At 41.3% G+C, this 23,096-nt stretch overlaps 1 protein-coding gene and 1 long non-coding RNA gene across 2 annotated transcripts in view; one reads left to right on the top strand and one right to left on the bottom strand.

Annotated features, from left to right (window-relative positions):
• kctd14 (potassium channel tetramerization domain containing 14) overlaps positions 1–23,096 on the top strand; it is a 168,483-nt gene that overhangs the window by 135,520 nt on the left and 9,867 nt on the right. The gene's annotated exons all lie outside the window — the stretch shown is intronic.
• The window catches only part of LOC311231427, a 30,525-nt gene continuing 27,688 nt past the window's right edge, over positions 20,260–23,096 (bottom strand). The window contains exon 4 of the long non-coding RNA XR_014619867.1: positions 20,260–22,063. This is a non-coding gene — a long non-coding RNA (uncharacterized lncRNA). The remainder of the gene's footprint in view (positions 22,064–23,096) is intronic.

Below are 23,096 nucleotides of genomic sequence, written 5' to 3' on the forward strand. Positions count from 1 at the left end.
AGGGTCAACCACCCTGGGTAAGCAGCCAGTTCTCTGCCCGAAACGATGGGGTACTGACTACGGTAGTATTCTCACCGCACGAAGCACTATATATTAACAGACTATTATTAGCTTAATAGACTACGTCCAACTCGACGATATAGTGCCAAATATGACTATTCAAATATTAATATACACGATGTCTCAATACCGATGGTAGGCGAACTTGGCCTTACTCCCACACGTGGCGTCGCGGGGAGGCTTTACGTCTGTGACTCTATTGGAGGGTAAGAAACTGGACTGAAAAGAAAGTCCTACTTTAGTAGCGCAGTATATATACGCACTATGAACAAATAGTCCCATTAGTGGTGCGGTAGCCAGATTCCTACGCGGAACTAGGACTTGTTCGTACAAGTGGAGCGGTACGTTTGAACTGGGTCTGAGGGGTATGGCAGCCTGGCACCAAGGTCTCGACCAATAGTAGAATGGAGACTATTATGGGATGTTCAGTAGGCTAGAATGGATATTCAATGCATATTGTACAAGGAATATACAAGGGATATCAGGGAATATTAGAGAATATACAAATACAATTAAATATATATATATAAATAAATATATATATTCGGTTTAATCTGGCCCTTCACAACACCATGGATGACTAAACTATATGCAAAGGGCGTGCAAAAAGAAAAACTTACTTTACAAGAAATATTTACATTAAGCTGTATAAGAATAAACTGATTATGAGAGTACAGAAGAAGGAATACTACAATAAAATATTAGAGGACAGTGCAAATAATATACAAAGGACCTGGAAAATAATCAATCATATCGGAATAGAGGTTATAAATCTGAATTTCAAAGTTATTTTCTAAATAGCTCTGATGCTAAAGTACTTACTTACTTAGGCCCATCGCTCCCAATGGAGCATAGGCCATCTACGACTTTTCTCCATCCAACACGGCTTTGGGCTGTCCTTTCTGCCTCCCCCCAGGTAGTTCTTTGTCTCTTGAGCTCCGCCTCAGTGTCCCGCCTCCAGGTGTTCTTAGGCCGCCCTCTCTTCCGCTTCCCTTGGGGATTCCAAGTCAGGGCCTGGCGTGTAGTACTGGTAGCCGGTCCATCCCCACTTTCGTCTCAGGATCTGCTTCTCCACTGGTTCCTGTCTTCCTTTCAGCCATAGTTCCTCATTCTTGATTTTTGTTTGGCCACCGGATCCCAAAGATGCGTTTCAGACAAGATGCGTTTCAGACAGCTGATTATAAAGGTCTGTATCTTCTGCAATGTTCTTTTCGTCATTCTCCAAGTCTCTGAACCGTAGAGAAGGACAGATTTGACATTTGAATTGAAGAGCCGCACTTTGGTTGTCATGGCGATGTCCTTGGAGGACCAGATGTTCTTCAGAATGATGAATGCTGCTCTGGCTTTGCCTACTCTTGCTGTGACGTCGCCATCTGTGCCGCCCTTCTTATCCAAGATACTGCCTAGGTAAGTGAAGGAGTTAACTTCCTGTATGGATTCATCACCTACTGTGACTGTGTTGTTGGTAGAGGTGTTGATCATCATTAGGTTGGTTTTCTTCCTGTTTATTCTCAACCCAGTCTCAAGGGATGTAGTTGCCAGCTTGGTTGTCTTGTCCTGCATCTGGTTGTAGTTGTGTGACAGGAGAGCCAGGTCATCAGCAAAGTCGAGGTCATCCAGTTGTGTCCATAGGGTCCACTGTATGCCGTTTTTATTTCCTTTTGTGGTGGTCTTCATAATCCAGTCTATGACTAGAAGGAATAGAAAGGGCGATAGGAGGCATCCCTGACGCACACCGGTCTTGACCTCAAAACTCTGACAGTTGGCCTGCATGTAAAACTTTGCATGATGTTCCTTGATAGGTGTTTTGAATCAGAGTGATTATTTTCTTTGGGATACCATAATGCCTCAGCAGTTTCCACAGAGTCTCTCTATCCACACTGTCAAAGGCTTTTTCATAGTCTATGAAGTTTATGTATAATGGAGAGTTCCATTTGATGGATTGCTCTATAATGATGCGCAGGGTGGCGATCTGGTCCGTGCAAGATCTGTTGCTCCGGAAGCCTGCCTGCTGGTCTCGAAGCATGGGATCCACAGCAACACTCATTCTGTCCAGTATAATTCTGTTGAGTACTTTTCCCGGTACTGATAGAAGCATTATTCCTCTGTAGTTGTTGCAGTTGGTAAGATCTCCCTTTTTTGGTAGCTTGATGATGATTCCATCTTTCCATTCTTCTGGAATCTTTTCTTCCTCCCAGATCTTGGTGAAGAGGCTATGAAGCATATCTACTGCAGTCTTCAAGTCGGCCTTGATGGCTTCTGCTGGTATTTCATCTGGTCCTGCAGATTTTCCGTCCTTTGTTGAGATAATAGCTTTTTTGATCTCTGCTTTGCTGGGTTTATCACAGTTTATTGGAAGTGTTCTCTCCGCTGGTGTAATGTCCGCTGGCTCTGTCGGGGCTGGTTGGTTCACTAGTTCTTTGAAATGTTCAGCCCATCTTCTCCGTTGGTCCTCTGTTGTTATAAGTGGGTTTCCCTGTTTGTCTTTTACCGGTTTGTCCGTTTGTTGGAACTTGCCTGCTAACTTCCTAGTGATCATATAGAGGTCTTTCATGTTGCCTTGCCCTGCCGCTGTTTCTGCTTGTTTGGCTAAGTTGTCTATGTGATCTCTTTTATCCTTCTTAATGCTACTCTTCACCTCCTTATTGGCTTGGGTGTATTCTTCCTGTGCCTTTGCTTTTGCTGATCTTGTTTTGCTTGTGTTCAGTTTCTCTTTCCTCTCCTTTCTTTCTTTCAGTTTCTGGAGTGTTTCCATTGAGACCCATTCCTTGTGTTTTGTCTTCTTCTTTCCCAATATTTCTTTGCAGGTGTCCAGCCACAACGTCTTTGTGTGCTGCCATTGAGTTTCTATGTCCACATCTGTGTCTTCATCCTGTTCCTGTAGTTGCTGGTACCTGTTGGTAAGGCTGATCTGGAATCTACTCTGTATTTCTTTGTTCCTAAGAAGTCCAACATCATATCTGGTTCTTGCGCCGGTGGTTGTGGCATACTTCTTCAGACGTAGTTTTATGATCGTCAGCACGAGATGATGGTCTGATGCCACGTCTGCCCCTCTCTTGACTCGTACATCTTGCCATGACCTCCTGAACTTTCTGTTGATGCATATGTGGTCTATTTGATTCTCCGTAACTTGATCTGGAGATCTCCATGTGGCCTTGTGGATACGTTTGTGGGGGAAGATGCTGCCTCCTATTACCAGTTGGTTGAGGGAGCACAGGTCTGCAAACCCTTCTCCATTTTCATTCATCTGCCCCAATCCATGTACGCCCATGATGTCTTCGTAGCCTATGTTGTTGGCTTAGGGCTGGGCGATAAAACGATAACTATCGCAATAAATTATTTCCTCGAAATAAACATGAAACGTGGTCGCAAAGTTTCGATATATCGATTTTCCAAGCTTGGCTCCGTTCAGCCTCGGCTCAGCACACTCACTAACAACAACCAACGTTACGTGATGACGTGTTTACGCACAACAGCTAACAACCAATCAGTGAAGGAGATGGCCGAGAGCGCAATAGACCCGGAAGGAGGTAGGACTCACTCAACAACAAGGCTTGCTAGGCTAATTAGCTTGCACGGCGATGTTTTATATATTTACGTGCCGAGTATGTGTGTGGCGTGAATTCTGAGGCCACGTTTATAGTAGTGGGGGTATACAGTGGACGTTGTTTCAATATATTGTGGCGGAAGAGAGTATTTTAGTGTCATATTTAGCACATTGTGTCATGGAATACACCGCTTAGATCAGGGGTGGGCAACTTTGTATATGGTGAGGGCCACAAAATGTCCACAATCAATCTGGGGGGCCGCATTGTTTATCGGCAGTCCCGCCAGTAGTACCCCATCACTCAAATAGCCCTAATAGTCACAAGGTATATAAACAATTATAATTTGTTGTAACTTTGTTTTTATTCCATTTCAAATGCATTTAGTAATGCAATTTCAACTTTATGAATTTATAAACAGCTGAATTTAAAAGTATTGCTGTGTAACCCCAAATATATACAAAAATTATCAATTATAATTAAGGCTTCTAATAAAATAAATGTATGAACTTAAAGCCCACTGCTCAACAAACACAAAGCAGCATTCCTGCTGCATTTCACTACAACAGTAAATCAAAAGTGCAATAATAAATGATTTTGTTAAATGTATAAACTTTTATCCTGCTACTAAACAAAACATTATAACACTGAAATGCATGTTATGGATATGAAGCACTCAGGAATGTTTTGTTTAGTAGCAGGATAAAAGTGTATACATTTAACAAAATCATTTATTATTGCACTTTTGATTTACTGTTGTAGTGAAATGCAGCAGGAATGCTGCTTTGTGTTTGTGTTATTAGTGTTATCTGAACACTACAAAAGTAAACAAGTAAAGTGCAAGTAAAGTAAAGTGCAATACTACATGCCTCCCATTGACCCTTTATCAAACTGGCATGACATTCACCCTCACCCCACAGTGGGTCAATAATAATAATAATAATAATAATAATAATAATAATAATAATAATAATAATGGTCCCCTCTCTACACATCTCCATCATCCCCCCCCTCTCTACATCTCTTCATCATCTCTTCCCCCCTCTATACACCTCTTCATCATCTCCTTCCCCCCCTCTACACCTCTTCATCATCTCCTCCTCCCCCCTGTCTTTAATGAGACACTTGTGGTCTCTCCATTTGGCGCACAATAGCAGGAATGTCAACTTCAATGTTTGTGCATGCAATCTGCATCAGATGAAATAATGTTTCTCTACTTTGACTTGATGTGCTTCATGTTTGAGAAATTGCTCTCACATATGTATGTGCTCCCAAACATACTGGCCATAGAGAGGGCAAAGTCCCTGAGGAGTGGGAAGCGGGGCTCAGGTAGCAGTTTCCAAAACGAAATTCCCCTCTCATTTCTCTTTGCTTGAAAAAAAGGATCTGACTGTAGCTCGCACAGTTCAAGCTGCAACGGTGGGGGCTGCTCTGACACCGTAGCGGTGAGGGGGCCGGCAAACAGCGCTATCCGTGACTGCATGCCGTTGAAATCTTCAAACCGATCATTGAATTGCATTTGCAGTGTTTCAATGTCGCTCCTGTACTTTCCGACGGCTCAGCCATCGGATTTCTGTGTGTAGCTGCAAGTCGCCATAATCAGTGTCCATCTCTTCCAAAAAGGAGACAAACTTTCTATGGTTTAGTGACCTGTTGCCTCCACGAATTAGATTGGTAACCTTGGTAACCAAATCCATAACATGGCTGTAGTCGTCAAGCTTCTTGGCACAGAGAGCCTCCTATATCAGATAAAAAAAAATTAAAACTATTTAACGACTCTCGCATATAATTTGACTACACTCGACTCGCATTGGTCATTATAGTGACCCACAATAGATGGAAATTATGTTAGCGAACTTACCTGATGTATAATGCAGTGCAGCATTGGACACTCAACGCCACTCTGCCTTAGAAGCCCGGCGAATCCTGTGTGTTTTCCTTTCATTGCCGGTGCTCCATCGGTAACAACAGCCGACAGTTTATCAAAACCCCCGTATTGCTGCACGGCACTTTCAACAGCGTTTCATATGTCCACACTAGGGCTGACCCCTATTAGTCAATAGTCGACTAATCGATCGAAAGGAGCCATAGTCGACTGCCAACTCTTCTTAGTCGAATCCAATAAAAAAAAAAAAAAAAAATTATAATTTTTTTTTTTTTTTTTATTATATTGGCCTGGGGCTGCATGGAACGTCGGTGAGGGCCGCATGCGGCCCGCGGGCCGCCAGTTGCCCCTCCCTGGCTTAGATACTACAGGCTTGCTAGGCTAATTAGCTTGCACGGCGATGTTTTATATATTTACGTGCCGAGTATGTGTGTGTTTTGAATTCTGAGGCCACGTTTATAGTAGTGTGGGGTATACAGTTAGTTTCAATATATTGTGGCGGAAGAGAGTATTTTAGTGTCATATTATTGTCATGAGATACTCCGCTTGTCGGCTAACTACTAACGTGCGCGGACTGATGACGACATCAACTCGACTTGAGACATTCGCAGCAGCATAAGAAGTTAATTAAACTTGACGGACATTATATCGACGTTAATTATCGATATCGAATTATATGAAAATAATTTTATAATTTTATCGCGATAACGTTTTTGGTCATATCGCCCAGCCCTATGTTGGCTCCTATCTTGGCGTTGAAATCACCCATGAGGATGGTGATATCTTTTTCTCTCAGTCTGTCCAGTACAGCCTGCAGTTGTTCATAGAAATTGTCTTTCTTCTCGTCTTCGGTGTCGTTTGTCGGCGCATAGCACTGAATGATGGATAGCAGGGACGTGCACAGGACTTTAGAGGGGCAGGTGCTCAAAGGCTGAAAAGGGCACTACACTTGTGTGTATATATTAACCGAGCGCGCGCAAGCACGATTTTTAAGGGCCCTTTTCGGGCGGGGGGCCCCCTTTTTATGCTTTTTTGGGGGGTTTTGGTGATCAAATATTGAATATTGAACTATAATAATCAGTGCAGGAGCTCACTTATCCTTGAAAGACACTTTTATCACTGACTTAAAAGGCCCATACATCTCCATAAATGTCCAGGGGGGAGGGAATAAGTGCCCTACAGCCCCAAGAAGTGCTGTATATTCTGTATTGTTTAATATAAATGCATTTTTTATTCCAATCCCGATTTGTATTTGAGATTCCCAAATCCCATCGGACTTGACTTCTTCGTGTCCCTCAATGAGTGTAATACCAGCATTCAACTGTATGCGCCACAGCGGTTTCTATCATCATCATCATCATCACCACCCACGCTATGCATAAAATATATAGGTCCGCGGAGGAGGCCGTGCAAACTGCAATGGAATATGGGGCATCTCTCTCTCTGTCCCTAATATTTTGATTCTATCCTGACATTTTCTCAGTTGGAAGGGCAGTCTATATGCGTAACGGTTAAAATTTTTTTTTTTTTTTTTTTTTTTTTTTTTTTTATAAATGGCACTTTTTTGATGAGGCTCAAAAAGGCAGGTGCTCAGGCACCCCTTGGCCTCTATGTGTGCACGTGCCTGATGGATAGTCTGATGTTGTCCTTCTTAGTGGTGAACTTGGCGGTGATGATTCGTGGGTTCACCGGTTCCCAACCAATGAGAGAGCGCTGTGCCTCCGGAGCCAGCATCAGGGCCACCCCTTCCGTGTGTGGGGCACCTTCTTCTGTATGACCGGAGTAGAGCACCATCTCCCCAGATGCCAATCTCAGTTGTCCTGCTTGTAGCCACCTTGTCTCACACAAGCCAAGGAGAGAAATGTTGTAGTTCCTCATCTCCTGTGCTACCTGGACTGTCTTCCCTGGTTCGTACATCGTCCTGATGTTCCATGTGGCAATTCTGGTGGTTTTCCTGGGGGTTAAGAGGGGAGTCGGCCTTACAGCTTCCTTTCGGCTTTCACTGCACGGCGTCATGCGCCTCCTGTGTGGGAGCCCTTCTTTTCCCAGGTCGAGTTGGTTTTGAATTATCGTAGATGCTTTAGTAACGTGCTTTTTTTCCAGGTAGGGTTGTTGGCCCTACGCAAACCCATTTAACCTCTGGGGGAGGGTTTTGGAGTTGGCTTGTTAGTCCTCTTCCCACGCCTATTGTCTTCCAGGTGATGGATTGCAGTGCTAAAGTGGACAATGTAAAAAGCATCGTTGAAGATTTCAATGACTACTTTGTGGGTGTTGGAACTACTTTGGCCAGCAAAATTGTTGTGCCTGACTATAAAAAAGATATGTTTAATAATCTGATTAATGGTAATATCAATTCTATGTTCCTTTGTGGGGTAAATGAAATTGATATAATTGAAATTGTAAGTAAATTCAAAAACAAAACATCAACTGATATAAATTCCATCAACATGGTAATTATTAAAGAAGTAATTGAGTCTATTGTAAAACCTTTGACCTATATATGCAATCAGTCTTTTCAAAGAGGTGTTTTTCCTAATATGAAATCAGTAAAGGTAATTCCAATATTTAAAAATAGAGATAAACATCAAATGGACAATTATAGACGAGTGTCTCTACTTCCTCAATTTTCAAAAATATTAGAGAAATTATTTGTGAAACAACTGGATCTTTTCATTGGCAAATACAAAATATTGAGTGTACACCAGTATGGGTTTAGGGAAAATAGAACTACTACATATGCAGTGATGGAGATGGTATAGAAGAAATAACAAAAGTTGAAAATGACGAGTGTTCTATTGGTATTTATATTGACCTACAGAAGGCTTTTGATACAATAGATCACAGCATATTAGTGAGACAACTGGAGAAGTATGGGATACGAAGTATAGCTAACTCTTGGCTGAAGAGCTACTTGGAAAACAGACAGCAATGTGTGCAAATTAAGGATTTAGGAAGGTCACCTGTGGAGTACCCCAGGGATCTGTGATAGGTCCACAACTTTTTATACTTTATATTAATGATATGTGCAATGTTGTTTAACTGTTAAAGTTTGTTATTTTTGCAGACGATACAAATTTATATTGCTCAGGAAGTAATTTAAAAGGAACTTTTGTTTGATATTGAAAGAGCTTGAAATTCTCAACTTGGTTTGATGTTAATAAATTGTCTCAATATTAAGAAAACAAAATGTATGGTTTTTGGTAATTGAAAAGAAATAGGATAGAGTAAAAAAAAGTATGTAAAAATAGAAAGAGTTTCTGAGATAAAATTGCTAGGGGTAGTTATTGACCAGAAATTAACATGGAAACATGTTAACTATATTCAAGGGAAAATATCTAAGTCATTAGCAATATTGTATAAATGTAAGGATATATTAAACTACAAAGCCTTGTACATAATTTACTGCTCACTTATACTTCCTTACATATCTTACTGTGTGGAAGTATGGGGGTCGACATTTAAAAAGACTGTAAATCCAATAGTCTTACTGCAAAACAACTGCGACAACCAGAACCTGCAGATTCCTCCTGAGCAACGAAGGATCCGCCCCTTCCTGACAAAAGAAGCCACCCAACTCATCGTCCAATCAACAGTCATCTCCCGCCTCGACTACTGCAACCAAGCCTCTTCACCTCATTCAGAACGTAGCGGCCCGCCTGATCTCAAACCTACCGAAGTCCGCCCATGTCACCCCACTCCTTAGGGACCTGCACTGCCTCCCCATTGCTGCACGAATCCGCTTCAAGGCCCTCGACCTGGCATACCGTGCGGCAAAGGGAACCGCTCCCGCCTACCTCTGGTCAATGGTCTCTAACACACCCTCAAGACCCCTACGCTCTGCATCTTCTGGCCTCTCAGACCCACTCCTATCCAAGCTCCGGGAGGGTCATCAAGGAGAACCTGCCTTTTCTCAGTCCTTGCCCCACAATGGTGGAAAGGACAGCCGAAACCCATCCAATCGTTCGCGTCGACTAAAGACGCACTTCTTCAACCACTATCTGAAATAAAATGTAAGAAATATAACCCTAACTAACCTTACTGTCATGCACTTGTCCTAATAAACTAACCTACACTTTAGCACTCAACACTTTGATGAACATTGTTACTCAGCTGATAGAGTTGTACCCTTCCTGATGACTTGTCGTACAGAACTTGTAAGTCGCTTTGGATAAAAGCATCAGCTAAATGTAAATGCAAAAGCGGGCCACTCGTAACCTTTTTAAGGCTGGTTACTATGACCACACAAATCCATTGTTTATAAAGTCTCATGTTATGAAATGTAATGATTTGGTTTATTATAAAATTATGCAAATAATGTACAGAGCTAAAGCAAAGTTACTCCCGGACGGGGTGCAAAGGCTTTTTTCAATACATAGATATTTATAAATGTACTGTTCAAAAAGCTAAGAAAGTGATTAAAAGGAGGTGTATTACTATTATTGGGGTTAACTTGTGGAACAATGCTGATATACAGTTAAGAATAGGGATGTCCGATATTATCGGCCTACCAATATTATCGGCCGATATTGGCATTAAAATGTGATATCGGAAAATATCTATCTGTTTTGAAATATTATAATTTTTTTTTACATTTCTATAACCTTTATTTACCCAGGCAAGCAAGTAAGAACAAATTCTGATTTTATTTATTGTCAAAAGTATGCATAACGTTGTGTTAATTCCACAACAAGAGATATGTAATGTTAATTACCTGAAATTATTCCGTTTTTTCGAGGGGGAAACCCTGCATATCGGTATCGGTTGATATCGGTATCGGAAATTAAGAGTTGGACAATATCGGTATCGGTAAAAAAGTCAATATCGAGCATCCCTAGTTAAGAATGAGTAAATTCGCTTTTGGTTTAAGAAAATAGTTTGTAAAGCTATTTTTGAAAACTACAAAGGTGAATAATACTGTTTTTTTGCTATTTTCTTTTAGAATACTGTTCGAGTTAATTTTGTTAAGAATATAGGACAGGCATGTATAAGTATTATTATGCTTCAGTCTGTACCTTTTCAGTCACTGTAAAATCTAATTGTTAAATGATTGTGCATATTGTATTGTGTGAGATGATGACTGAATAAACTACTACTACTACTACTACTACTACTACTACCCCCACAGCCGTAGCTACAACCACTTAATGTCAAGGCTCTCATCCACATTCATTCCATACAGCTCAAACAAGGGACTAAACACATTTCGCAATTTATTATGCCACAACAATGTGGAACGCCCTACCCTCAGCCGTAAAATAATGTGAATCCCTACCCACCTTCAAAACCGCTCTAAAAGAGCACCTAAGGGAGTCTGCAATTCTAAACTGGCCCCCGGTCAATTAATGATTGAAGACTTTATTTAACAGATTGCAGAATGGGTACAATACAGTACGGCTCAATACATACAATTGTTGTAATTTCATCTTTCCTTGTGACAATATTGTCACCCACTGTAACTGAGAAGCCGTCGGTCTTGCCGAGTTTGTTATTTGATCCGAAGAGAATGGACTCTGTTTTACCCAGGTGTAATGATAGTTTGTTATCAGCGAGCCGAGTTCTGAGCTGAGGGTTTTTTCAACCTGTAACTTGTTCTTGTCAGAGACCAGCAGGGCTGAGTCGTCCACGAACAAAAACAAGTTGCAGTCACAAGCTGACGACATGTCATTTGCATTAATTAGGAACAGTAGCGGTCCTAGTATGCTTCCTTGTGGAACACCACAGCTCACTGTGAGGGGGGGGGGATAGAGTACTGTTTACCTCCACCATCTGTTCTCTCCCCTCAAGGTAGGATTGCATCCAGCTCACTGATAAACTATCAAAACCAATAGCTTTTAGCTTGTCAATCAAAATGGAGTGATTGACAGTGTCGAAGGCCTTTTGTAGGTCCAGCATGACCATGCCGCAGTATTTGCCCACATCCACCTCTTGTTTGATGTGGTCGTTCAAATAGAGAAGGCATGCGTCAGTGGAGTGGGATGTTCTGAAGCCAGATTGGAATTCGTAGATTAGATTTTTTCCCGCTAGGTACTTTTCGACCTGTTCGTAGACTATTTTTTCCATGACTTTCGAGATGGAGGTAATCATAGAAACAGGGTGGTAGTTGCCTGGGTCTAATTTGCTGCCCTTTTTGTGCAGAGGGGTCACTCTCGCTATTTTGAAGTCCTTGGGAACGTGTCCCTGTTTTATGGAGAGGTTTATTATGTGTGTGATGACTGGGGTGATGGCGGCTGCTGAGTCTCTGAGGAATTTGGAGGGGATGTTGTCATGGCCAGTGGCCTTGTTAGGTTGGAGGGCGCTCAGTTTTTTGAGTACCTCGTCTGTTGTTACCATTTCCAGTTTGAAGTAGTCTTTGCGGACCCCTAGGTTTTTGTAGTATGCTACTATGTGTTCTACCCCATAATGCCCTGAGTGGGAGGGTAGTTTCTTTACCAGTGTTGTGGCTATGTTTGTGAAGAAAGTGTTTAAGTAATTGGCCACATCCAGTTTGTCTGTGATGAGCGTGTTGTCCGTCTTTATGTTTATGTTTGAGAATCTGGTTTTAAGTTTTTTACTGCAGCCTAGTTGATTATTGAGTAATTTCCAAAGTTCACGTGCTTTGCTTTTGTTTTCCTCAGTTTTGTCATTGATGATGAAGATGTCAATGTCCAAATGTCTCACAGCCATGCTGATTTGGCTAAATGACATCCAGCCGTTTTCGTTTGAACCTACTTTTAGTCAGGGGAGTGTCATGGTTTCTCCATAGAGCCCCATTGTACTTCTTTTGGCACAGCAGCTTGCGCAGGTACGGGGCAACTTAGTCACGTGACTCAGTTGGTATTGCTGATTGGCTCGAACACGGTATGTTTGTAAACAGTAAACCAGTCTACTGGCTACCGGCACAAAGGACTGGCCAGTAGCCATCAGAAGGGCGGGGTTGCCTTCCTCACCAGCTTGTTCAGTTTGTTAGTGTGTCTTGAGTTGATGTTACCTCCCCAACATACTGTACCACGGCGAAGAGGACATTGGCTACTATAGACTGGTAAAACGACTGCAGCAGCCTATTGCACATGTTGAAGGACCGGAGTCTCCTCAGGAAGAACAGCCTGCTCTGTCCCTTCCTGTAGAGCAGTGGTTCCCAAACTTTTTCAATCAGGCCCCACTTGGGTAGTTGCAAATATTTTCGAGCCCCACCTAACCTGGTCCCCACCTAGATGTAGGCTAGAATACATTTTAGGCTACAAACATGCCATTTCTACTAGAAGATTAACATAAGACACTTATTTTTATATTTTATTTGAAAATGAACAAAAGCTTTGCAAATGATCCTGTGCCACTGTGAAATAATTAGGCCTAATTAAAATTTTATTTGTAGGCCTACAGTAGGATAGATTTATTTTTCATTCAAATAATAATTTGCCACCTTTTGTAGCAAAACGTATTTAGGCTTCTGAATGTGCTCTATATAAAGAATAACACATGACAGTCAGTTCATTTTCATTGACATTGGCGTTTATCAGTTTTGGTAGGCAACATTTATATTTAATAGTTTGTTTTGGTGTCACGCCCCACACTTGGAAACGACTTTAAAACATTGATCTTAACTGATCACTGACTTTATTGCTTTTATCGTTATATATGCCTATGTTTGTGTACAGCACTTTGAGCTACATGACATGTATGAAAGGTGCTTTATAAATACTTACTTACCGTACTTACTTACTGCTGTAGAAGGCCTCAGTGTTGTCATACCGGTCCGGTGTACTCTCAGGAAGGTCTTCCCCTCCTCCCCTCGGACAGTGATGGGAGTAGGAGGCCTTTTCTGATAGTCCACCAGTGTTGTAGTCGAGTCTCGAGTCCCCTGACCGAGTCACCAAAAAAGAGCCTGAGTCGAGTCCCGATTACCCTAGTCCAGGGGTGTTTTTAGGGTTAGAAAACATTGGGGGCTTCAGCCCGGGGGGGGTCAACCCCCCCCCCCCCCCCCCCCCGCCCCTAAAATACGCAATTTTAGAGTAATTAGAGACCAATACTGAAGAACTAGATTAGAGTTTTTTAAAGTGAGGTCCATGAGAGGGATCTGGGCAGTCCCCATAGAAAATTCAAAGTTAACAGGACCAAATCATCAGTTTCTTATTTATTTATTTAACCTTTATTTAGCCAGATAAAACATTGATCTGGTCCAAGAGGCCCCAACGAGAGTACAAATATACATATACACATACACACATATACACCAATAACAAAATAAAAACAGTTAAGAATCATACACATAAGCAAATAAACAAACAAACATATGCACAGCCTATGTACAAAAGAAATAAACAGTTAATCTCTAGTCTTTACAGTTTTCTTCGATTGCATAAACACTCAAAAGTATTACACAATTATCAAAACCTTACACTCAAGGAGCAAAACATAGGCCCAGATTTGCACCCCTATAAGCACAAAGTCAGCCTCACACTTTTTGCAAACCAATACACAGTGATTTGCAAAATACTAAACATTACATTACACATCGAATGTCAAATTACCACACATATGAGCCAATTGGTTAAACACAGCCATCAGATGCAAAACACACCATTGCTTAATTTTAGATACACCAATCAGGTTTAAGCACTATAAAAATGCAGCAGGTGAGTTCACCTGTCTTCAACCAAAATGGAAGGAGAGTGAAGTACTGTACACAGAGAACGTGAAAATATACAATACATTCACCAAACACTACACAAGACAACCAATGATGCAGACTGATGAAAATATAAATTCTCTCCATATACCCAAATCAGTCAACATGGAGAATCACAACAAAAAAAATCTCTTGCCAGATCCAGCTAGGCAGAGATAATGTCTAGTATTTTCTGTAATTTTACTGTAATTTTAAGCTGTACTGGATACAGTATTTTATGTTTGTCTGATATTTGCTGAGCTTACAGTGTTATGCACACTGTAGTAGCATGAAAACTGGGACATGTTTTGTTGTGATTCTCCATGTTGAAATGTTGACTGATTTGGTTATATGGAGAGAAAATTTATATTTTCATCAGTCTGCATCATTGATTTGGGTATATGGAGATAAATAAATTATATTTTCATCAGTCTACAGCATTGGTCTTGTGTAGTGTTTGGTGAATTTATTGTATATTTGCACATTCTCTGTGTACTTCACTTACAGTACTCAAATCACTGAGAAGTAGAATTGCTAAATGTGTTTTAGGTTAAGCACAGCAGTGTGTAACAGGTTCAAACAGAATTAAGTCATATGAAATGTGTGTTTCATATGGTAACAAAATGTAGTTTTTTATAAATTAGTGTATAGTTTGTGTTTAATTTAGCAAAGGATCTGAGGTGTTCTGATAATTGTGTGTGTGGTTGTGCTAATTGTGTGTAGTGTTTTGAAATACCGGGACCCGTTTTCAAAATCGTGCTTAAGCAATCGGAAAAAAGAACTGTATTGTGTGTTTCATTATATACATATGTTTCAGTCTTCTCGTAAAAAAAAATCGATTTTGGGGTATTTTCCTGCCTTTGGTCCGCTTTGCATTCACATCTCAAATGAACCGCAGCAGGGTTCACTTGCAAGAGTGAATGAGCTTTCACACCACCCCAAACCAACCGGACTATCCGAGGAAATGAACCAAGGTTCGATGAAAGCTTATTATAGTTTATCACAGTATCATGAGCATGTCTTTGTCAGTGGACACTGGACATGGGTATGGATGGCTCCAGGTGCTGCTGCATTAAAGTGCACATCTTCAATACCTATCTGTACTATTTAAAAGCACAGTGCAGGAGCAGGACACACTCAAAGGTTATCGCACCTCAGAGATGGCAGTGGACATGTATGACAGGACAAAGGCCATATGTAATGGCCTTGGGATTGAGGAACATACTACCAGCCAAAGGAGGAAGCAGAAAAGGATGGACGAGTATGTAGTTGAGTCATCTTGTGACACAAGCTCAGACCTCAGCTCAGGAGATCAGCTGAGACAGAGACTGTTCTATCCAGTCCTCGACAGAATGCTGCAAGAGCTTGAGAACAGGTTCTCATGAGTTGGAGAACAACTTATGAGAGGCATACAGGCATGTTATCCAGCCTCAACCCAGTTTCTCAGTGGAATTGCTCAGGGATTAAAGCAAAAAAAAATCTCCTGAATTAACTTTTTTTCAGGCCAAGTCATATTCTTATTTTAACCTCCACTGTATTTTTTTATTTTTTTAAATAGCGTTAGCGTTTTAAGGGAGCCTACTTGTTTCGGTTTCGTCGATAATCCAATGTACAGTTACCCCCCCGCCCCCACCCAACCACCTCCAATGTACAGTCCCCCCCCCCTCCACCCAACCTCCTCCAATGTACAGTTTCTTCGTCAAATGTATATACTATTTTTTAGACTCTTATTGTATCACAAACAATACTGTATTTGTAAATCTGGTATGTCATAAATGTATAGATGTAGCAGTATTGTCTATCTGTATGTCATATATGTTATGATGAATTGAAAATGGGGGACCCTGATGTAAACAAGACAAAAGTCTTTCTCTGGTCTGCATCCCCTTAACAATTGTGTGTATTGAGCTGTACTGTATTGTACCCATTCTGCAATCTGTTAATAACAATCAATCAATCAATCAATCAATCAATATTTAACAGATTGCAGAATGGGTACAATACAGTACAGCTCAATACACACAATTGTTAAGGGGATGCAGACCAGGAAAGACGTTCGTCTTGTTTACATCAGGGTCCCCCATTTTCAATTCATAGTGACATACATGACATACTACAGGTATATAGTAATGTTACATTTGTGACATATACGATATGCAAATATACAGTACTGCTACCCATAGATCCTAACAGAGATTATACATATGATGGGGAGGAGACTGTACATTAGGAGGGCTGTACGCTAAACTTTTTGACTAGGGGCACACTTGCCCCTAAATGAGAAATTTAGGGGCACAGAATATTTTTGAGAGGCCCATTTTTAAATAACAATTTTACCATTATAGTGCAAAAAAATATGTTCCTCCTGCCTCATTACTGTGATCCTTTTATTTAACATTTTTAATATTTTGTTTTAAGGTTTGTATCTTTTATAATGAACCAACTGAGAAAGTGTGTAAATCACTAATAGAACAAAAACAACAAACTGTGTGTGTGTGTGTGCGCGCGCGCTTGTAGTGCTCCTTGAATGAGATCACCACAAGACACACACCATTGCATTAATCAGGAGGACAAGAAACTCTGCATACCTTTGTTTCACAATGAAAAGTGCTTTATAAATAAAATTAATTATTATTATTGTAAATAACCCCATGAAAGGTTTATTATTTTTATGGGTAATTACCCGCTTCATATTTGTGATGTTACTGGTTTCAGGGTGTGCCTAAAGTGATCAATGTGTTGGGCCGTTTATAGAGATCTATGCCAATTAATGTTTGTATATCCGGGACTTTTTTTTATAATAATTGAGAGGCCTACTACGGTATTAGTATATGTGAGCTTTATTTTGAAAACAGTGTTGCGACGCAACCTTGTTTAAGTTTGCGCTTTTGACAGTGAAATGTTCAGTTCAACTTAGCTCGAAGGACTCTAATCAAAAAGGTTTAATTGACCCGTATGAGGCTCTTACGTTTGATTGTTTATAGAAAAGAGAAATAAACAGTGATTTTACCAGCAGTAAGTTGCAAGCCACTTTCATACGGGGAACCGTGACAATTATTAGTATTATCTTATTTGCATATTGTCTCATTATTAGATAGATAGATAGATAGGTTGATACTTTATTGATCCCCGGAGGGAAATTTAAGTAGACAGTATATAAGTATTGAAAAACATCCTAATAGTGGGCGACTCACCTAATGCATGGCTGAACCTGAACGTTAGAATTGTGTCCCCGTCAATAATCACTGCCAGATCAGGGGCGGATTTAGGATTGTAAGAGATCCGGGGCTTAGCCCAGATGGCCCCCCCCCCCCCTTTTTTTTTTCTTTTTTTCTTTTTTTCTTTTTTCTTTTTAAATTAAAAAAAAAAAATTGGGCAGGCAAGGGGTGGTTTGGAGGGGCTCAGGCACGACCCCCTCCACGACAGATTTTTATTTGAATTTAATGAACCTGTACGTGCAATTTCCTGCAATATAGAGCCTTCAATCTTGACCAATAAAGCTGCTCTTTTCACTATAAAACTCAGTTAACCATAACGTAGTTATGGTTAGATTTATATATTGGGGGGGATATATCATATTTTTCATATAATCAAAAAGTGGTGGAGCAAGATTATACCTTTGCTCCCCCAAGTTCAATAGTGGGAGAGCAGAGATGCTCCGAATGCTCTTATGGCCAGGCGTCTATGATTCACTGATACAAAGTAAAATAGTGCAGTGCAATAAAATAGTTAGTAAAATAGAATAAAATAATGCAATAGTGCATTGCAATAAAATAGTTATCATCGTATTTAATCGGGAGGCCGGTAAGGAGTGCATTACAGGAGTCGAGTTGGCTTGAGATAAAGGCATGGATCTGGTTTTCAGCGTCCTTTTGATTTATAAATGGCCGTACTTTAGCTATGTTTCTAAGGTGGAAGAATTAAGTTGTCGTCAACTTGTTGATTGTGATTTAAAGCTTAGGTCTGAGTCTACCATAACACCAAGACTTAACTCACTCAAATACAGTTAGCAGCTGGATAGACCACAGATGGAAATTAGCTTCTGCTAAATCTGGTGCAAACATATTTTCATGTAACAATGATGAATTAAAAAAAAAAAAAAAAAAAAAAAAATTTTTACAATAGATTCGGGGCTTTTCAGAATACATCCGGGGCTTGAGCCCAGGTAGCCACCCCCTAGCTCCGCCCCTGTGCCAGATCAGACTTAATTTAATCGGATATGGTCTCTTATCATCTCTCCACATCGGACGTGGTTGTCATAAGATGGACTGATATCCGCTCCGTTCTTCTTGCAGAGCAAAATTAGCGGCTTAAACGTATAGACCACCGCAACACTTCCGGGATTCTGAAATCGGGGAGGAGATAGCGGGGGGAGCATATGAATGAATGTGGACGAGAGCCGTGATGTAAGTGGTTGCCGATACGGCTGTGGGGGTGCTAGAGACATGATCGAATAGACGTTTATGCGCCTCAATCTCCTGAACACGGCGTGACCCATTCCTAATCGATCAGAACTAAATCGGCAGAGAAAAAGCCCATTTTAAAGCACCTATTCCGCATGCACATGCGCAGAGTGCCCATGGAGTCTGGACGACGCGAGATGACGCACGAATGAATGTGGACTGTTCCATCAGGGCGGAGCTTCGGTGGTAATGCGAGTGGCTACAGACCGCTGCACTTAAATATAAACATTAGTCTACCTGGAGACTCAATGAGGTAATTGTAGATGTCGCCATAAGATGCGTCTGGCCATTTAGTGGGATAATTTTTTCATTATCCTGTTCGGCTGAAAGGACACTGGCCACCGAAGCTCGCCCCTCTGATGAAACAGTCCACATTCATTCGTGCGTCATCTCGCGTCGTCCAGACTCCATGGGCAATCTGCGCATGTGCATGCGGAATAGGTGCTTTAAAATGGGCTTTTTCTCTGCTGATTTAGTTCTGATCGATTAGGAATGGGTCACGCCGTGTTCAGGAGATTGAGGCGCATAAACGTCTATTCGATCATGTCTCTAGCACCCCCACAGCCGTATCGGCAACCACTTACATCACGGCTCTCGTCCACATTCATTCATATGCTCCCCCCGCAATCTCCTCCCCGATTTCAATGTAACGCGGAAGTGTACATTCAGTTTCGATTAGATTGTTCGCTAGGAATTATGGGATTTGGTGTTGGATGTATGGACTCTACGCAGACGGGACATGGTCTTTAATCGCACGATAGACTACAACTACCAAGTATATAGCTTGGCCCAGATTCACTTCACACAGGCAGTAAATTCATTCATTGCCGACAGATTTTTTCATAGCACCGCAACATTATGCTCGCCAATGACTGCTTGGCGCGGCCGCGGTAGGGGAAAAAAATGCCCTTTTTCATGATATTTGATGCCTCTAATAGGCTCAGGTTAAATCCGTCATGACTCGGAATCAAATGACGGAACTCCAAATCAAATGGACGGATATCCGTCTCAAGACGCCTGAATTGCTGCAACCCCTCGCCACACATTACAATATCCAACTACTGCCAGAGGAGATCACAGTTGCAAAGTGTTTCCAGAGATGCAGTCCCTACTATCCAAAGTGTCTTTTCCCTCCTGGATGATAATAATAATAATAATAATAATAATAATAATAATAATAATAATAATAATAATAATAATAATAATAATAATAATAATAATAATAATAATAATAATGCATTTTATTTATAATGCGCCTTTCAGGACACTAAAAAAGAAAGTCCACAAATCGGTGAATGAAAAAATTATATAGGATCAAATGAAAACTACTACTTGCTAAAAATCGATGTTTAAAAGTACTAAAAACAAAAGAAAAATACCAAACACTAACAAACATTCAGCACAGACAATGGGGATGCTGCCATCTATAATAATAAAAATAAAAAAAGGGAAAGGGGGGGGGGGGGGGGGGGGGGGATTAGGAGAAAAACATCCGGGGCTAAAGCCGCGGAAGCCCAGGGCTAACAACGCCACTGCCCTAATCAGAGTCCAAGTCATCAAGGTTGAGTCCACTCCACTCTGGCAGTCAAAGAGCTGACATACAAATAAAGAAAGGTCTACATTACACATTACACATAACAGCGGTCACCATTTCAAAGAGAGTTTATTTACTTTGTGGCACAATAACAAATGCACTAGCCATCAATATCATATGCCAAATGATTAGGGCCCATTACAAAACAATTCTAATAATAGTAACTGTATTCATCAATTAACAAGTCCAAGTCCTCGTCTGCACCTTCCGTGTCTGAATGCAGTCAATGATCGAGTTCAAGTCCAAGTCAGAGTCATCAGTGCTCAAGTCGAGTCACGAGTTCTGAAAATCAGCCCAGGACTCGAGTACTACAACATTGGCAGGTCCGTCTTTGCTACCGACCAGAGAGTGGAAAAGACACAGACGATCCTCTGCGGTGGTGCTTCGTTCAGAGACCCGTTTAAGGTGCAACTTCAATCCAATAGCCGTACAGAAGAGCACACAGAACGGCCGGTAACTTGTAACGTGTCTGGCTGTGTGACGTCAACTTGTCAGCATGGAAGTAACAGCACCAGGATAGCTTAGAAAAGTAGCTTAACAGACGTTGTTGCTTTCAGGATTTGGTACACTACAAACCCATTTATTATTTACAAAAAATATAAACATACGCTGCCACTTCATTCAATATACACAACTACAGTATATTAATACATGGTGATTACAACTACTAGCCACATCGTTACTAGAGAACTACGATAAGTCGATGCTGCTGTCAGGTGGAACAGGAAGTGAAGAAGTCACTGGTTCAGATTAAATCAAATTAAACCTGTAGCTCTATCAGGTACAAACAATGGAGCGCCACTTAGTGACCAAACATGGCACTGCAACTAAATAACAACACAAATATAATAGGCACATTTGTGACGGTTACAAACTGACGTTTGTATTACAATTTGTGACGATAACCCTCACGATTGTGACTCTCTGCAGACTTGCCAACTCCCTCGCAGCCAGTGCCATTTTTGAGTTTTTTAAAGTTGTAGAGGGCCGAGGAACTGGCGAAACTCAAAGTGCCATTTTGTGAGTGGATAGGGATGAGTGGGTGTGCGTGTGCAGCTTGACAGGCTAGGCCGTCGCAGTGTTTCTTTAGGTTGCCCTTCAAACTGAACCCTTTCCCACAGACTGAACAACTAAAGGGTTTCTCTCCGGTATGAGTTCTCGTGTGTTTTTTCAGGTTACCTTTATCACTGAATCCTTTTCCACAAACTGAACAACTAAAGGGTTTCTCTCCCGTATGACTTCTCATTATATGGATCTTCAGATGTTCTCTCTTATTGTACCCTTTCCCACAAACTGAACAACTGAATAGTTTCTCTGAAGTATGAGTTCTCATGTGCATCTTCACAGTTCCCTTCCGAGTAAATGTTTTGCCACAAACTGGACAACTAAATGGTTTCTCTCCTGTATGTGTTCTCATGTGTGTCTGCAGCTGTGACCACCATTCAAACCCTTTTCCACAAACACTGCAAATAAACGGTATCTCCCCACTGTGACTCCTCATATGTCCTACAAATTCAATATTTGTAGTAAATTCTTTACCACAAACATTACATGTCCTGTGAGATTCAAGATGAGGTTTCAAGCTCTCTGTGGGATCTAAATGTTTTCCACACAAACCACAATCACTAGAATGAATGCGAATATGCATCATTAGAGACACCTTATCAATGAAACATGTTCCACACATTTTACAACAAGGTGTGGACGGGATGTAACTCAATGATTTGAGTTCATGGGATGATTCTATAGATCTCTTTAAAGTCCTGCTGTTAGATAAACTTTGGCTTTCCTGCATCTTTAAACCTGACTGAAGTTCCTCACTCTCCTCCCAATCGTCACTGTCATCAGTCTCGGATCCAGAACAGTCATCATCTGAGAGGGAGAGGGAGAGGGAGGGAGGGAGAGAGAGCGAGAGCAATCAGACGCAGGCAGCACAAATCTTCCATGGCTTTGGGGTACAATTGAACTCCCAGTTCAATGATACCTGACTGCATTATCTGCATTCATTAATCTGGCTATATTAAATTGGACTGGAGAAACTGAAAGATGCATGAGTCACAGAGGGAATTACCTGAATCTGCTGCACAGCTAACGTTATCTGTGGAAGGGATACGTCTCCAGACAGTCCAAGTAACCATACACGACATTCATCATTTTCATACAGTATGTTGCCAGTTGTTTGTGCTTTTCTTGATGTGTGGACTACCTCTATTTTTGTTAGTTAGTTGGGATGGCTAGTGTTTACCCTAGACTTTCCTTCAGGCCTGGTGGTACGTACAGAAAAAGCCCTAAACAGACGAGGTGCATCATGGGATGGCATTATAGACCACCGCAACATTTTAACACACGCAGGGGGAAAAAATGAATGAATGTTGATGAGAGCCTCGACGTAAGTGGTTGTAGCTACGGCTGTGGGGGTGCTGGAGACATGATCCAATATACTTCTTTATACGTCTGAGTCTCCTGAACACGGAGATACCAACACAAGTTGTGGGGCGGCGTGGCTCAGGGGTAGAGCGGGTCGCCCAATGATCGAAGGGTTGGTGGTTCGAATCCCGCTCAAGCCCATGTCCATCCCACTGCCGTTGTGTCCTTGGGCAAGACACTTAACCTACTTGCCTCGTATGAATGCGTATGCATGTGAATGAATGTTGGTGGTGGTCGGAGGGGCCGTAGGCGATGATTATTCGCCACGCTTCCGGGAGTCTGCCTCAGGGCAGCTCTGGCTGCAATTGTAGCTTACCACCACCGGTATGACTGTGTATGAACGAATAATGGACTCTGTGAAGCGCTCTGAGTCAGAGAAGAGCGCTATATAAATCCAATCCATTATTATTATTATTATTACAAGTCGATCAGCACTTTCTCGGCCAAGCTATAGTCACCTTTCCGCACCTACTCCCCA

This window comes from Notolepis coatsorum (genome assembly GCF_963971535.1).
Source record: "Notolepis coatsorum genome assembly, chromosome: 7".
NCBI classification, from domain to species: domain Eukaryota; kingdom Metazoa; phylum Chordata; class Actinopteri; order Aulopiformes; family Paralepididae; genus Notolepis; species Notolepis coatsorum.